The sequence below is a fragment of the Acromyrmex echinatior genome, chromosome 19, assembly GCF_024713525.1.
Source record: "Acromyrmex echinatior isolate Ae372 chromosome 19, ASM2471352v2, whole genome shotgun sequence".
In the NCBI taxonomy this organism is placed as follows: Eukaryota; Metazoa; Arthropoda; class Insecta; order Hymenoptera; family Formicidae; genus Acromyrmex; species Acromyrmex echinatior.
Genome location: NC_141870.1, coordinates 6,549,240 through 6,555,239, shown reverse-complemented (window position 1 = coordinate 6,555,239; position 6,000 = coordinate 6,549,240). Strand labels below are relative to the sequence as shown.

The following is a 6,000-nucleotide window of genomic DNA, read 5'->3' as shown; positions in this document are numbered from 1 at the left end:
TTATTGTTAAATACTCTGATTCTACAAAATAATTCTCTAATTTATGCGTTACTATTTCCAAGCATTTTTTATTTTTGCGCTGCCTTAACGCACTTCCCTCTTGCGAAAGTGTTGGATATTTACGGCAACAAGCTCTCAAAATAATCAATGATTGGAATCAATGATTTGAATGATTTAAGAAATCAATCAAAAAACTTCCATCTCTATGTCAAATCTCTATGTCAAAGATCATGTTAAAATCGGAGCGTCAGGCCCTGAAGAGACAAAGGGCTTTTTTAACTTCAACCTGTCCAAGGTCTGACGACAACCATGTGTAAAAATGTATATATAATGTACATATTTAGGATAGTATTAACATAGAATAGGATTCTAGTTTTAAATAGTATACCAGACCATGGAAGTGGAATGTACTCCACGACTTGGATGCACTTTGATGAAATGCCGGATAGGCAGTTCCGAAATGTGCCCAATGTGGTCTGGCGAAGGTGCTGAATAGGGAGAATTTTTTAGCAATGATTTTAGGCGATGATGTCCGCTGTCCTTTCTTATAAGAAAGACGTAGATTCATCGTATCCTGCACAATCAGGAGACCGGCTCCTGGGTGTCTTCCCCTCATTCGATTAGGTTCTCCTTCGGGAGAATTCCGGCGGTGAAGATTTTTCTCCTCTTCGCAAACAAAAAAAAACATATTCATACAATATTAAAAATTCATTCTGTTACAATCAGAATAAATATAAAGGTTGTGTTAAAACCGAAGAGACAAAGAAAATATGGTTGCGTTCTCACAAGAATGGGCGATGAAGGGTGATGAATTGCGATAATGATCATCAGTACACATCCACTAGAAGTCTGTACATATATTTTTTTTATCTTCTTATCGATCAGTTTAAAACAGATTTATTTTAAATATATATATTATTTTAAATATGTATATATACTTGTCACTTTGTAATTATAATAAGAATGTAATACAACTTTGTATTATATTAAGAATGATCTAATCGGGCTCGAAATATCATTTATTTTTAATTTGTGTTCTTTATAATTATATGCTTTATAATTATATGCTTTGAATAATTATAATATATGCTTTATAAGAACAGCCTTTTCATCATATTTCGGTAACTTTTAATTTTATTCCTTTTTCAATCTGGAATTATTAACATAGACGGCATACGATACTTGTCTACCCATTACATTTCCTGCAACCTTCGAAAGGTTAAGCAGTCATCCATCTTATGTTAAGAAGTTATTAAAAATGAAATTGAGATTCAACTCCGATGACACTGATCGTGACATATATAATTAAGGTAATGACCTTTAGTGACCATCGAAGGACAATTGACCTTCGATAACTTTCATCCTCCCACATTATAAAGATCATCACACCGAACAATCTTCAAAAATTGTACTCACCCACCACGCATTATATATATATATATATATATACAAAGCTATCCAAAAAAATTAAAACCTTACTCATATTATTAAAGTCACGACCCTGAATGACCATCGGACCTTTCAACAAGCGACCGTTGCCCATTAAGAAGCTATTAAAATTAAAATGGACTATTCACTTCTAATGACTCTCTCATACATTATGAAGATCAATACACCGAACAACCTTTGGAAGATTGTAGCAATCATCCATGACGCATTACGAAGTTATACAAAAAAATTAATACGACCGTGACTCATATTGTCAAGATCACGACCCTGAGTGACCACTCGGACACTTTCAGCAGACGAGGGTGAGAGAGGACGAAAGAGAGTGAGAAAAAGAGTAGGGCGAAAAAGATGGGGGATGGTGGAGGTAGGTAGTGTAGGAGGTGGAGAAAATCATCACTTTTCGATCGCTTGTATGTCCAGAACGGCTTGATCGATTTTTATTTCTTTTGGCTCAAATTACTCGTAGCGATGCCGCCTTTCAGGATATGTTACGTGCGATTCGAAATTTTTTATATTTTAATAATATCCTGTACCCCCAAAAAATGGACCTTGGTAGCTCAGGAGAAAGACTTATAATGTCTTTTGTCGGAGACACTACCACGTCTCCTGATACGACTGTGACTTTGCAGCAGCAAATTTAACTACGTTATCACTAATAAATGTCAAAGAGTGTGATATTCCCCCACAGAATGTAAACTCTAACAAAGTCTGTATACAAGTATTTCAACTCAATAATTTCAAATCTGTGAAACTATACAATGTAAAATCGAAATAGATTGTACAGTAAAAAGATGCTGGATGTTTTCACACGATGGACTTATATAACGGGCAATTCTCATTGCCGATGTATCTCGAGATATATGTCGATGCGTGCATACCTATGGAAACTTCGAAATAGCTGGAACTCACATAACAGGTCTACTGTCTACTGTCGGACTGCATCCAATAGTTTTAGCCGGGCATGTTGATAATGACGGCGCATGTACCGGCAATGCTTATTCAGATCCTTATGGGAATTGGGGAAATGTCATTGTATTAGGCAGCTTCAAAATTACCTTACAAGATTACATCGCTGACGTTCGGATAAACACAAACCGTGTACACCTCAGATCAGGAGTAACCTGTAAACTAATTTTTACTCATTGCACTGACATAGAGGGAGGAGATACCTTTTGAGATCCCGTATCTGTCGTATCATTGTAGAGCTTTCGATTATGGCGTATTATATAACGCTAATAAAATACTTGATGCTACAATGAGCGATCTCAAACAGTCTACTAAATAACCACGATAAATATGATTCTCTCTTTAACTAGCACTGGAACATATATCACTTGTGGACATACACTTATTAGAATCGAACATCCAAAATTAATAATTTCCGAAACGACGTTTGGTGCTGAAGTTTTTAAAAATTCTGGTATTATAGCAGTAAACATCGATATCTTCATATACGTAAATTCAAAATTCGTATACGTAGAAAGACACGTTCGTACTCAAATTAATCAACTATATTGAAATATATTATTGGAACAATGTTAATTTGAATATGATATGATGTAGAATGCATTAGTCATAGCCGCTAGATCACCTGACGTCTTCCCGCATCATTTTATGAAGGGACGTATGGGGGTCTATGTCCGGGATATATGGTACTTTTGGCAGGAGAAGTAATTCACATGGTAAAATGTGTACTGGTCAAAGTAAAATTAGCTCGAACCACAGGATGTTACGAGCAGCTTCCAGTAACGAGAAAATGAAACATATTTTCTGATCCCTCAAATGCATATATTAACACGCCACAGAACTCAGATTATCTGTAATTCTTTTGCACCTACCATGTACCTTTTGGGAGACTCATGATATAAAATTATGCTTAAACCGGTGGAAACATTACCCACCATTATGAAGCCTTCAACTAAACGGTCATGGAAATACATCAGCCTAGGAGCACTAACGACCAGTGAAAAATATTCACAAATTTGGAAGAACTCAAGGATCATATAATGTTCCCCGCGGAACAACCTGCAATCCTCAATACCAATATGGCAAGGACATATTAAGGCGCTCAACCGTAATAAACGGAAGATTACTCTCTAATCTCATAGACGAAGCATCGATAGAAAGAATCGCTATTTCCGTTTGGGAAAAATTCTGGAATAAATTTTTAATTTTTGACAATATCAGCGCTGGATTAATCGGGACATACCTAATTGTTAGAGTTATCAAATTGCTGTTAGACATATATAATTATAACAAACGTAGTTTGTAAATCAAAAATTAACAAAAAGAAGAGCATAAAATCACAGCACAAGATATTCTTTATGATATTTAACAATATATAATTACAATATATAATTACATTTATAAATAATTTACATTAATTTATAAATAATTTAAATTAATTATATATTAAATATCACTTATAATATCTTGTGCTGTTGTTTTATGCTCTTCTTTTTGTTAATTTTTGCTATTAGACACATTTGTACATGGATACTCTCTACACATTGTGTACGATTGATCGGTATACTTACTGGGAGCCGTATGGGATTCACTTACTCAACTTTTATTACATTTAGGAAGGAACAAAACTAAAGATGTAAACCCTAGCACTTCAGATTTCGAATTACAGGAGCATAACTTGCATACTTTCTCCACGAGATATACGTCCGGATGAATAGCATGATGCAACTCGTAAAACGCTCCAGCGACGGAATTTCCGCGATAGTCATCGAGTAGATTGGTTACGGAATTGATACGCTGCACTTCATAAACACCTCGGTAATCCAATTTAACATGCAACCCTTCTCAAAAATCGTCTTGCACTTGCTCACGCGTACCGAATTGCCTATTTTGAATTTTGCAGGATCCATGATCTTTATCGCGCTGTACACTGTGCTCAAGAATTTTTCGACAATCGCGGGAGTTACGTCGGCGGGTTGCATGCCGATGGTGCGATGCTTGCTCGCATTGTAATTCGACACGAAACACGGCAGCTTGTCGACTCACTTGTAATTGCCGTTGATTGTAAACATCTTCCACATATCGCTTTTGAATGTACGATTGAACCGCTCGACCACCGCTTTCAACGACCAACGCTTTTCAAGTAGTGATTAACGTTGTATTTTTTCAAGATTTTCTGCACATCGGCATTGTAAAACTTCTTCTCCATATCCGTTTATAAATTTTTCGGATCTTCCACTCGCACGAATTATCTCGGCGATAGCGTCAACCGTCTCGCTTCCACTCTTGCTCTTAAGCAGTACGGACCAAGCGTACTTGCTCAACACATCGATGGGCGCATCTCGACGATATCAGCCTGTCACAGATCATCATAACTCCTGACTATGATGCGCCTTCGCGAAAAATTTCTTCTCGCTGGATCGTGCAATTCCTAGACGAATCGACGTCTCTCAGAATAATTTTTCTCTTTTCGCTAGATCTCTTTTTCATGATTCAATGCGTAATACACAGAGTACAAGAAAAAAAATGTATTGTTTCTCGTTGACGCCACTCGACTGGCCCGTTTCATCGATACGCGATTTAATTTAATACCGATTTAATAATAAGACCGGCTTCACGAAGTTCCTCGATGATCGACAGCATCTTGTTGTCATAAATGTTGTCCGCTCAATGCGAAGCGTCGAGCAATCATAGACGATCCACCAATTTGTTGGGATCATCCCAGTGCACGTAATCGATCGCGTAGTCGTTCAGTGTCATGGCGCGAGGTAATATCTTTCCAGATTTCTTCTTCTTCTGTTTCTTGGGCGTGATCAACACCAACGGCGATTATGTATTTGTACTTGTATCCCCTTGCTCAATAATCGACCCTGCAAATGTTGCTTGTGTTTGTGCGTGTTCGTTGCCAGCAGCATGCTCTTGTACTTACGAATTGAAAATCAATTCGTAAAAACCGGATGTATCGTACGCCGTCGATAATTATGTCCGTGTCATCCACGTCGAAACGTTTATTGCCAAGACATTTATTGCATCAGACATCATTGTCCATCCTTGTGTAAGTAAATGCCATACACATCATCTATACCGCTCTCTTTATCTCGCACTCCTCTCAGGACAGCCTCGACGTACTTTTGACCCAGTAGGTCCAAGTCGGCCAGCAGTTCCAAGCTGGCTCGCAACGCCTCTTGATCTTCCAACGTTTGCAACCGATTTTGAACCTTCATTGCGAGCGAGTCATCAGTTGTTTCGAAAACGTTCTTCAACGACTCTATCGTCGATATACGTGGGGTGGAAGTTGTCAGTGGTACGATCGTCGCATGCGGGGTGAAGATTATCGGCTGTTCACGATCGTGTGTCGATTATCGGATTTACACGAGATTGCGGAACGCTCAAACGTCTTGCTGGCTTCTTCTTCCTCTCACGCTTAAAGGGCAGACGTCGCATCATTGTCGCGCGCACGCCATGGCTATCGGCGAAAAGTAGCGATTCAATAAGAGGTTAAAATATTTGTTCAACGCAATATCCTCGTCGATTCTATCAATCTTCAAAGCGCGATGTTTCTTGCGAATTGACTCGCTCGTTTTC

The 6,000-nt window shown here is 38.0% G+C and overlaps 1 pseudogene; it reads left to right on the top strand.

The window, feature by feature from the left end:
* Window positions 1–2,745: 2,745 nt before the first annotated feature.
* On the top strand, window positions 2,746–4,129 carry LOC147906669 (uncharacterized; annotated as a pseudogene).
* The last annotated feature ends 1,871 nt before the right edge of the window (window positions 4,130–6,000 follow it).